This window comes from Bombina bombina, chromosome 6, assembly GCF_027579735.1.
Source record: "Bombina bombina isolate aBomBom1 chromosome 6, aBomBom1.pri, whole genome shotgun sequence".
Taxonomy (NCBI): Eukaryota; Metazoa; Chordata; class Amphibia; order Anura; family Bombinatoridae; genus Bombina; species Bombina bombina.
In genome coordinates, this window is record NC_069504.1 from 950017719 (window position 1) to 950029836 (window position 12118).

The window sequence follows — 12118 nt, forward strand, 5'->3', positions numbered from 1 at the left end:
TACATATACTCTGTGAACTGTCGCACATGTTTGGCAGTGGCTGGTGCTTTAGAAAGTGTTCATATTAAAAAGACTGAGTACAAATTTCTAATGGAAGTATTTTTATTTTTTTCAACTTAAATGATATTAGCTATATGAGGGGGCTCCCTTTATAAAATTGTCTATTTCCTAAACAATAACATTTTGTATACAGTAAAAGTATATTTTTTTTGCCATGCAATTTTCTAATGTGATGTCATTTCTGTATTCATCGTATTGTTTTGAATTAATAACCTAGGATCAGACAGCTTTATCAAAGTCTATGCAGTCTGGTGGAGGGGGGCTTAAAAGACTTTATCTAGGTGATGTTTGAACAGTTCAAAGGTGAAGCTGCGCTGGGCAGACTAGGGCAATGGGTATTTGGCAGGATTTTAGTATATTTTGGTTTTGGGCAGTCTCAGATTTACTGAAAGAAACCAGGACGGGAAATAGGGATGATTAGTAGCTATGTTTAGTAACACAGTCATTATATACTGTGTATATATATCATTGTTAATACACATTTTAAGTCAAGTATATACATATTTTGCAGACTAGTCCAAATAACAAAAAAACTAAATCATATTGTTATACATTAATCATAATTTTAGATTTTTCTAAGTGGTATTAACATATCTTGTCTTCCTATTACAGTATTATTTCACTGTTAATACTAATTTATAATATGTAATCCAAGATATTTGTTGGTATTTATATATTGTTTTTAAATACTTTTATCATGTAATAGTTTACATAGGAACATATGGGGATTTATTATGATTTGATACTTTGTTTTCTTTCCTTTCAGACTATCTCTTCTTGATTTCTAATTTATTTCTTGCAATTAGAATCTTAGGCATTTTGTGGTTAAAATAAACAATCTACATATTGACCGATTTGCTTCCCACCTCCCCAATGAACAGATGACCTCTGCTTTAATCAGAGAAAAATCCACACATCTTTATTGATGATACATTCAAATAAACACATGATGTTGGATTAACAGATTCGCTCACTTGCAGATCTACAACAAATTAAAGGGACAGTCAAGTCCAAAAAAAACTTTCATGATTTAAATAGGGTATGCAATTTTAAACAACTTCCCAATTTACTTTTATCACCAATTTTGCTTTGTTCTCTTGGTATTCTTAGTTGAAAGCTAAAACTAGGAGGTTCATATGCTAATTTCTTAGACCTTGAAGACTGCCTCTAATCTAAATACATTTTGTCCACTAGAGGGCATTAGTTCACATATTTCATATAGATAACATTGAGCTCATGCACGTAAACTGACCTAGGACTGAGCACTGATTGGCTAAACTGCATGTCTGTCAAAAGAACTGAAATAAGGGGGCAGTCAGCAGAAGCTTAGATACAAGATAATTACAGAGGTAAAAAGTATATTAATATAACTGTGTTGGTTGTGCAAAACTGGGGAATGGGTAATAAAGGGATTATCTTTCTTTTTAAAAAACAAAAATTCTGGTGTTGACTGTCCCTTTAATTTTATATTGTTTGCGTAGACAATGTTACTATTAGGAAAATAATGCTTGACAAAAACAACAACTCATTTAAATATAATCTGGTAGTGTTTATTTACATTACACTATTAAGAATATTCACTTGATATCTAAATTACAATTATTTAATGTTGAGCTTTTATTTTATTATTTATCATTTAAACTAGAAATTGTAGTCTCAGATGTTAGTTTGTGGCATGGTGGCTCAAATTTTGACGTTGAAACTATTCAAAAATAAATACCGGTGCTCTTACAAAAAGATTTCAACAAATTTAAATGTCGCATTTTAAATATTTTTACTTGAGCAGTAATGTACTACTGGGAGCTAGCTAAACACATGACAATGCGTATGTGCATTGCCACCAATCACCAGCTAGCTCACAGCAAATTGGATAACAGCTGTAAATTGGTCATAGTCATGCTCTATCTGAATCATGAAAGTTTAATTTTGATTTTACTGTACCTTTTAACATTGAGAGATTGTGTCTCTAATAACTCTAGTAACAGTCCCTAAGTGTCCTCAGCAAAAGAGATAAAGTAAATAGGCTTTTAAACCTAGGGTAACATAGGTTACAACATGGATGGTATCCATTATACTTTACACTTATTTCTTCAGCTTGTAAACAAATAAATTATTATTATTCTTTTTTTTAATATTTTACTACTTATAGCATTTATTTAGTGTTTAATGACCACTAAAATATAATTTTACATTTACAACCATTTTTCTAACGTGTAATAGGAAGGTTGTATTTCTATTGAACCTTCCTACCAATTTGCTTTTGTTTTTATTTCCTTATAGAAAAGTACTAAACATTTGCTTGTTTCTACAAATAATTTCCTTGTCCCATATTGGCTTCAAGCCAGCAAGGAACCCCTGAGATTCAGACCCCCTCCCCCCAAAAAAAAATACCACCTCTACTCTTCCCTAGTTAACCACTGATGAAATTCAACCTCTCACTATAATTGACCACCACCAGCAAGTCATTCCTTGCCAAGCACACACATATTCATTATACTAATAACTCCCAAGGTACAACTGTCAGTACAAGGGCCCCCCTAACTATGAGACTAGCTAAATGGGAATTAGCTAACTTAAATATGAGTGTGCCGTATCCAACAGGTCTTCGGTTTGACTGACTCCATAAATTGTCAGCTTTCTTAATAAAGCAGTTCATTTTACTCTCCTTTTTAGCTCATATTCTTCATGGTGATGTTGGGCAATTTTATTGAATAATTGATCAAGAAGAGATTGAACAATGGAGAATTCCAGATCCTAATACTGTAAGTACATTTCATTGAATTTAATTTACATTTCTTGAATTACTTCAGTGCTGTGGGCCATGAAACGCTGAGGAACAGTCCGTTGTCTAATATTATTTTGTTATGAAGTCACATCAAAGACTTTAAATCCTAGATCTAATTATAATTCAACATAATAGAAAATAAATTTGTTCTTCAATATCACACTCTACTATTAAAGAGGCAAAAGGGAATGTTTTCTGGAGGACAAAAGGTTCAACTGAAATATAATCAGTATTTCCCTAGGCATTTCAGTGCTGTGAAATTATATATGTGATACATTTAAAGATTACTATTAATGAAAAGATGATGAAACGGCATTCCTGTAAAGTACATATTGTACATTATAGTATGTGGTACTATTTTTACTGTAGATAGAAGAGAGGCTACATTTGTAGTCTAAAAATTGTATGGATTTGTCTTGTTCCTTCTTTATAGTAAATACTATTTCAACACATATAAATCTGTGTTCAGTTATTTACAGACATGCAAAATAAAATACTGTTTTGGTTTAACCCCTTAAAAGGACAGTCTACACCAGAATTTTGTTGTTTAAAAAGATAGATAATCCCTTTATTACCCATTCCCTAGTTTTGCACAACCAACACAGTTATATAAATACACATTTTACCTCTGTGATTACCTTGTATCTAAGCCTCTGCAAACTGCCCCCTTATTTCAGTTCTTTTGTCAGACATCCATTTTAGCCAATCAGAGCTGGCTCACCTGAACTCCACGTGCGCGAGCACAGTGTTATCTATAGGACACACATGAACTAACACTCTCTAGTGGTGAAAAACTGTCAAAATGCCCTGAGAGAAGAGGTGGCCTTCAAGGGCTAAGAAATTAGCATATGAACCTCCTAGGTTTAGCTTTCAACTAAGAATACCAAGAGAACAAAGCAAAATTGGTGATAAAAATAGATTTGAAAATTGTTTAAAATTACATTCTCTGTCTGAATCATGAACGTTTATTTTGGACTAGACTATCCCTTTAAGCGAAAGTAAGTTTCTAATTTACTTATATTATCAAATTTGCTTAATTCCCATGGTAATTTTTGCTGAAGAGATACCTAGGTAGGCGTCTTGGACGCTACATAACATGAAATGGTGCTGCCATCTAGTACTCTTCCACATCGATAACATTCTCGCAGAAATGCTGCCATATAGTGCTCCAGACACGTGCACGCTCCTGAGCTTAGGGTCCTGCTTTTCAACAAAAGATAACAGAACAAATAAACTTTCATAATAGAAGTAAGTTATGGGTTTTTTTTTGTTTTTTTTAACTGTATGCTCTATCTGAATCATGAAAGACAAATATTGGGTTTCTGAAATTAGTTCTGCAATTTAATGCCATTTTTATGATGCTGACAATGCCCAGTAAAAAAAAAAGTAATAAGTAATACAGAGCGCAGTAAACATATAAAAATATTTCCGTAGATTTTTTTTTTCATAAACAAGTTCTTAGTAGTGGAGAATTTGTCTTTCAGTGCCATCTCTGTTTTCAGAGGTTTATCTACTTGTTATTGGATCTGGAACATCTGTTGACCAAATTGTTTCTCTTATTGGATATCAACTTCACTCGGATAATATATGAAATATTAAGATATAATGAGATTTAAGCAACACATTTTTTTTCTATTTTGAATCATTTTATTCAATTTAGTGCAAAATCATAAACATAAATGGATTTTCAGGCCCTGAGGATTGAGATTGCGATCCGTCAAGTACAACTCTGTGGAACTGTAATGGTTTTCTTTTATGAACCTCATCACTTTCAAGTGAAATATTGATCTACAACGTAAATCTCTCGCTGCACATCTGAAACATTGTTGGGTATAAGTCTGTATTTTATAGTAAGAATTGCTCTCATTTCAAAATCCACAACCAGTATTATTATGGGCACTACTTTTTGTATTTTATTTTTTCATCTTATGCATAGCAATACAACTAGTTAATTATGACCCAGCAGATATAAAAGGGCATTAAAGTAACTTTTGCTCTTCTTTGCATCTGAAAGATAGTACAAGAATACTCCGCTAGTACAGCAGGTTAGGGACTGGAGCGCCGATGTAAAGCAAAAAACGCCATAAAAGTGCTCTTAGCTTTAATTTTACTTGCCAGTGTGTTTAAAAACTTAAAGGGACACTGAACCCAATTTTTTTTCTTTCATGATTCAGATAGAGCATGCACTTTTAAGCAACTTTCGAATTTACTTCTATTATCAATTATTCTTCCTTCTCTTGCTATCTTTATTTGAAAAAGAAGGTGTTTAAGCTAAGGAGCCAGCAAATGTTTGGTTTCAGAACCATGGACAGCACTGGTTTATTGGTGCTGTCCAATCAGCAAGGACAACCCAGGTTGTTCACCAAAAATGGGCGGCATCTAAACTTACATTCTTGCTTTTCAAATAAACATACCAAGAGAATGAAGAGAAATTGATAATATGAGTAAATTAGAAAGTTGCTTAAAATTGCATGCTCTGTCTGAATCACAAAAGAAAAAATTTGGGTACAGTGTCCCTTTAAAAACATTTGAACTAAGTATATTAGTTGAACTAAGTATATTAGGTGTGTAATAGCGCTGTTTACAGTACGGTACAGTTACAGTATTTAATTAGTATTTAATAAAAATTGTACAGTGTCTGAAAAACAGTGACAATTACTGTAGTCAAATTTGCCAGACTGCAACACTGATACACGAAGTGCACTGCAATGCTGTAAATAGACCGAACTACACATAACAAAATGGTGCCAGTTGCCTTTCTCGTGATCTCGCAATGAGTACAGTACTGTTTTTAAAATCCTTGGAGGTTGGACTTCAGCTTCAAATTAACAAAGCAAAGCAAATCAGAGTGCTGTAAAGTGGGGTATTCCTGTATTTTAAAATGTATTACAGTTTGTTTTGTTTTTTAAAAAACAAGCAGATGTTGAAGGGTGTTTTATGCTTGCGGTGCATATTGCTGCCCACCAATAGAGCTTTGGGGTGCTTCTATGTTATAATTCTTTCTGTTAATTTCAAAATAAACAGCTTTAACCTAACCTTTTTCATGCAACATATATTAACATGTTAAATAGTGTCTGTTCATTTTGCATTATGTATTCTGTTAAACTATAGTTTTTATAGTATCTCTTTTTCAAAATTGGCTAAGATTTAGATTCCAGTGCAAATGTCTGTGAGTGTTTTTAGTGATCCTACTATGCTCCTTTTTCTTGTGAAGAAAAGTATCTTTATTATGTGATTTTCATGGTAGTTAGATAGTTAGTTAGTGCTGTTCAAAGCAAGCATATAATTACCTGTAAAGCCCTCCATTCCTGTGAAAGCCCAGAAAAATATTGTGAATGTATAGTATGTGATGTGATGCATCATTGGTTGCTCAGACAGTGATCATAGACAAAACATGACACCAAATGTGATCTCAGTGTTGTCCATATCTGCTTTAAAATGACAGTGATATCATTGACATGCCACATAAAGTGACAATTGTAAGAGGTAACTTAAAGGGACAGTCAAGTCCAAAATAAACCTTCATGATTCAGATAGGGCATTTAATTTTAAACAATTTTAAAAATGTACTTTTATCACCAATTTTGCTTTGTTCTCTTGGTATTCTTAGTTGAAAGCTAAACCTAGGTAGGCTCATATAATTTCTTAGACCTTGAAGGCCGTCTCTTATGTGAATGAATTTCGACAGTTTTTCACCACTAGAGGGCAATAGTTAATGTGTGTCATATAGATAACATTGAGCTTACGTACGTTAAAGGGATAGTAAACACCAAACATTTTCTTGTTTAAAATGATAGATAATCCCTTTATTTACCATTCCCCAGTTTTGCATAACCGACATTGTTATAGGAATATACTTTTTATCTCTGGGATTACCTTGTATCTAAGCTTCTGCTGACTGCCTCTTAATCTCAGATCTTTTAAAAAGACTTGCATTACAGGCAATTAGTGCTGACTCTTAAATATCTTCACATGCATGAGCACAATGTTATCTATAAGAAACACATGAACTAACTCCCTCTAGCTGTTAAAAACTGTCAAATGCATTTAGATAAGAGGCAATCTTCAAGGGTTTAAAAATTCGCATATTAGCCTACCTAGGTTTGGCTTTCAATTAAGAATAACAAGAGAACAAAGCAAATTTTAAGATAAAAGTAAGTTAAAAAGTTGTTTGAAATTGCATGCCCTATCCGAATCATGAAAATTTAATTTACTATCCCTTTAAGTTACCTAGGAGTATAATTATTATCGGTTATTTGTAGAGTGCCAACAGATTCTGCAGCGCTAGTAAGCACTGATTGGCTAAAATGCAAGTTTGTCAAAAGAACTAAAAATTCTGGTGCTAACTGTCCCTTTAAACCATGTTGCATAATCTCTCTCTTGAATATAGGAGCAAGTATAGTCATATTTTTAAAATAATGATTTTTAAACAACAAATACATATTCTTACTCATAACTGAATTACTTCTATTTTGGCATATTTAATATAATTTGTGTATTGAGACATTTCTAAGGCTGCTGTGTGTGTTTTTCTTAATATCAATTGCATTGATACAATCTTTAATGCAAAAGCAATAAAGACTTGGTCAACAGTGGTTTATTGTGAAAATTTTTAAATCAAATTAAATTGCAGGGTTATTGCTATTTTGATGCCTAGGAGGTATATGCAGAAAGCAAAATAAAAGCCTTCAAGCTTAATAGGTTGCAGAACAATATTTCTGCAGTTTACTTGAAGTGCTAATGTAACATAAACAACCAAACTTGATTTCCTATTGCAATTGTGTTGTAATTACTGATATCTCTTTACCTAATGCCAATTAGTGACCCATAAATGCATTTACCTAGTTTCTTGCTTGTTAGTACTTAGCCTATTTTTCTGCCAAAGGATCCAACCAGCTTATTGTGCTCCCCAGAAAATATTGCTAGTCGCCGGTAGATATTATGAAATAGCCGGGTTTAGCAATAACTGTGTAATACTATAACATTTTTCTGTTCTTTCTATTATTAAAGGGATCGTCTACTCCAGAATTTTTATTGTTTAAAAAATATAGATAATACCTTTATTACCAATTCATAAGTTTTGCATAACCAACACCGTTATAGTACTATACTGTCCAGCTGCGAAAAACTGTCAAAATGCATTGATGTAAGAGGCGGTCTTAAAGGGCTTAGAAATTAGCATATGAGCCTACCTAGGTTTAGCTTTCAACAAAGAATACTAAGAGAATAAAGCAAATTTGATGATAAAAGTAAATTGGAAAGTTGTCTGTAGTTGAGGAAAAAAGTTAAATGTCCTGAACAGATTGATAGCTGTTATGTTTTTGCTTTTTTAGATTTGTTATAGTGCACATGGTCTTCACAAGCCTAACCTTGCAACCTATCTGTCCCTAATTCGCCTTAGTAGGATTTACCTATAATGAACTGCAAAACCATGTAGATTTTGCTAACAAAATTACTGTGGTTAGCCTTGCGTACTTCAGTAACAAATCTATATTGGTGCTGACAAATAGGAAGCAAAGTAGTTAGTGGAGCTGGGCTATTGAACGACAATTGCAGCAAACAAGGTGTTAATGTGTTCCAAAATATCACTCCTGCGTAGTATGTTAATTTATTGCAAGACTGCAGAAAAAATATTTTTTATTGCAAACAGTTTGCCATCCATTTACTTACTAATTTGGAATTTGTCTAACTTGCTATGTGTTGGTTAGTTATCATTTGTTTTGTTGGGTATACCTGGCAGTAATGATTGATTCTTAAATAGAACAATATAATTGTGCAATCTTTACAAATTGATGAAGCCTGCCAGAATTGTAGTAAATTTGGATGTACGTATTATTAAGTGCACTAACTCTGAACATGAGAGTGCCCTCTACAGTAGTAAAGAGTCATTATTATTATTTAGTGTTTATTATAACTTGCCCGATATTTATTATTTATTAAACAATTTGTTTCAAATTTTTAATGTTTTCTAGTAGTTCAAGCTACTCATGCTAAGTAACTGTGTGCAGTTATTTGTGTGCAACCTTCCCCTACTTACTTGCACCCACAGCAGCCATTGTACGGATGTATATTTATTAATTTAAAATGCTGGATATAGTAGTGGGTGTGTGCAGAGAACGTATGTTCTAAATTAACTAGTGTATTTAGCAAAGGAGCCTATGTCATTCTAAGTGTATCACTTGCTCTGCATCCTTCTCAGTTGCTTGTCTTGAAGGCACTAAATACAAATTGGCCCCAACACTATCTAAAGACCTCCAGGTGTATGAGCTTGTGAATCACCTCTATATTAATTCTTGAATAGCTGGGATTTGCCAGAAGCAAATCAAGTGCCAAAAACATAGTAATTCACAGGAGTACGTATTTGGAGGATGCAAAAGCAGTAAGTATATTTCTAGAATTATATTTTTTCTTAAAACATTGCTTATTATATTGAAATGGGACTTGTATGGATATAATAAGCCAGAGCAGTGTTTGATAGGTTAAACTATTTCACTTTACCACTAGTCTAAATCCTCTAGTTCTCATACTACTCAGGACCCCACTCTATATCAGACAATATATAATTAATGCTTAGTTCTCATTATATAGGCCACAACTTGCACAATAACACATTTTACAGGGTTTCTTCACCCATGCATCCATAGCCCCTGTCTCAGGGTCCACTACTTTACCCATAATTTCAAGTTTTTGTTCCTATTCCTTGGTCCATCAATACATAGTTGGGAGTACACACAAACTACAGCTAAGTGAAATTTCTATGTCTAAGCTGTGTTCAAACATTGATGTTACAGGATTTCTCCAGGCAAGTTACAGGAAGGGCCCTGTGATGCTACACATTTTGTGCTGTACCTTGGCTCTTTCAGTCTCACCTCACACTTATTGACCCAGATGCTTCATTGATGCCTTATCTCCTGAGGTCTTGTATAACTTACATATGTTCAGATCTTTAAAATATTTACTAAAGACTATGTTTACCTTCCACAAGTATGTTTTTTTTTTTTTTGTCTTGCCCTTTTATCCTAATAAGTGTATGTAGACCTCTATGACTTTACTCTGCTCTAATACTTGGCTCCTATGTGCCAGGAAGATGGGACAGCTCCACCTTAATTTTCTCTAATTACATCTGTTACACTATTGCAATACTTCTCTCTTCTCCATGTCCACAAATTCCCTTATGCTTTGTTAAGGGCAGAACTTAGCTGCCTGCATCCTCCAGACTGAATTTCTAGTAAAATGCAGAAAATTGTATTTAGTGCTAAGGTGATCATTAATGGTTTGGTGCAATATCACTATTATGGTCTCCTGTCTATCAGAATCATTGTATCAGTTTTATGCTAGACACATATATGTTGCCTTTAACTTAATGTAGCAATGAGATGGTGTAGATAGGGTTGTATCTGCTTTGCATATCTATATCTGGTCATTTGGGGTTAGGTGCATTGTAAGTATATGTTACAATGTCTTAATTTTAGTGGCCATTGGCTATAATTCTATTACTAGAAAACATTTTTTTTTCCTGTGGTAAAACTATAGATTTTGAAGATTAGATTATGATATGCAAACATATTTGTTCCCTAGAGAAAGATTCATATCTAGTCTAGTAAAAAATGAACATTTATGATTTAGATACGGCATGTTATTTTTAAAGAACTTTCCAATTTAATTTAAGCATCAATTTTGCTTTGTTATCTTGGTATTCTTAATTGAAAGCTAAACATAGGTAGCTCATATGCTAATTTCTAATCCATGTATTTTGACAGGTTTTCACAACTAGGGGGTATTAGTTCATGTGTGCCATATAGATAACATTGTGCTCACACACGTGGAGTTACCTAGGAGTCAGCACTGATTGGCTAAAATGCAAGTCTGTCAAAAGGACTGAAATAAGGGGGCACTCTGCAGAGGCTTAGATACAAGGTAACCACATAGATAAAATGGGTATTATTATAACTGTGTTGGTTATGAAAAACTGGGGAATTGGATAATAAAGGGGATTATCTATCTTTTTAAACAATAAATATCCTGCTGTTGACTGCCCCTTTAAAGATGGAAATGCTTATGGTAATGAAATGACAACAAATTCATATTACGTAATGTGTTGGGATGGGTGGGGTCACTGTTGGTTAGCAGGTGGGATCATGGGTGTGTCTGCTTGGTGGTGTGCCTGGTCTATACCTAATCAAGAACATCAGTATAATTTATGTTTGTTCATTTTGACTTAATTTTAACCATATTTTTTAATTAGTTTAAACAGTTTAGTTGGTTGTGTCATTTTAATCTGTTCAGTATATTTTTCTATTTTATAGCTTTAATTAAACTGTTTGTACTATCAACTGAAATTGAAATGCATGGACCTTTTGATTTTATTGATGAAAATGAAGTTTTTAACTACAAAAATGCACAATTTTATATAAAACACAAAAGGGATTTGTACTTTTGTATATCTAAATATGCCATTTTAAAAATAAGTAAATAAAAAAAAAATAGTTTACTTCTGTTAGAACATTTACTTTGTCCTTCTGGTATCCCCTATTGAAATGCATATCTAGGTATTAAAGGGACACTGAACCCAAATTTTTTCTTTTGTAATTCAGAAAGAGCATACAATTTTAAGCAACTTTCTAATTTACTCCTATTAGCAAATTTTATTCGTTCTCTTGCTATCATTATTTGAAAAAGAAGGCATCTAAGCTTTTTTTTTTTGGTTTCAGTATTAGTCTGGACAGCACTTTTTTATTGGTGCATGAATTTATCTACCAATCAGCAAGGACAACCCAGGTTGTTCACCAAAAATGGGCCGGCATCTAAATTTACATTCTTGCATTTCAAATAAAGATACCAAGAGAATGAAGAAAATTTGACAATAGGAGTAAATTAGAAAGTTGCTTAAAATTTCATGCTCAATCTGAATCACGAAAGAACATTTTTGGGTACAGTGTCCCCTTAAAGGGACAGTATACACTCATTTTCATATAACTGCATGTAATAGACACTACTATAAAGAATAAGATGCACAGATACTGATATAAAAATCCAGTATAAAACTGTTTAAAAACTTACTTAGAAGCTGTCAGTTTGGCTCTGTTGAAAAGGTAGCTGGAAAGCCCACTGCAAGTTGGAAATAAGACACTCCCCCTCCCCCTTCTTTTGCATATGAAAAGACCCTTTACACAAACAGCAGCAAGATGGAGAAGGTAGCTGATGGTATTCACATAAAACTTTGGGGCTTGATTAGGAGTCTGAAAATCAGAGCAATGTTATTTAAAAATAAAC

General features: G+C 33.2%; 1 protein-coding gene across 1 annotated transcript in view; it reads left to right on the forward strand.

Annotated features, from left to right (window-relative positions):
* Nucleotides 1–2741: 2741 nt before the first annotated feature.
* Nucleotides 2742–12118, forward strand: part of ATP10B (ATPase phospholipid transporting 10B (putative)) — a 626763-nt gene continuing 617386 nt past the window's right edge. Inside the window, exon 1 of the mRNA XM_053718588.1 lies at nt 2742–2822. The gene's annotated coding sequence lies outside the window, so the exon portion shown is untranslated. The remainder of the gene's footprint in view (nt 2823–12118) is intronic.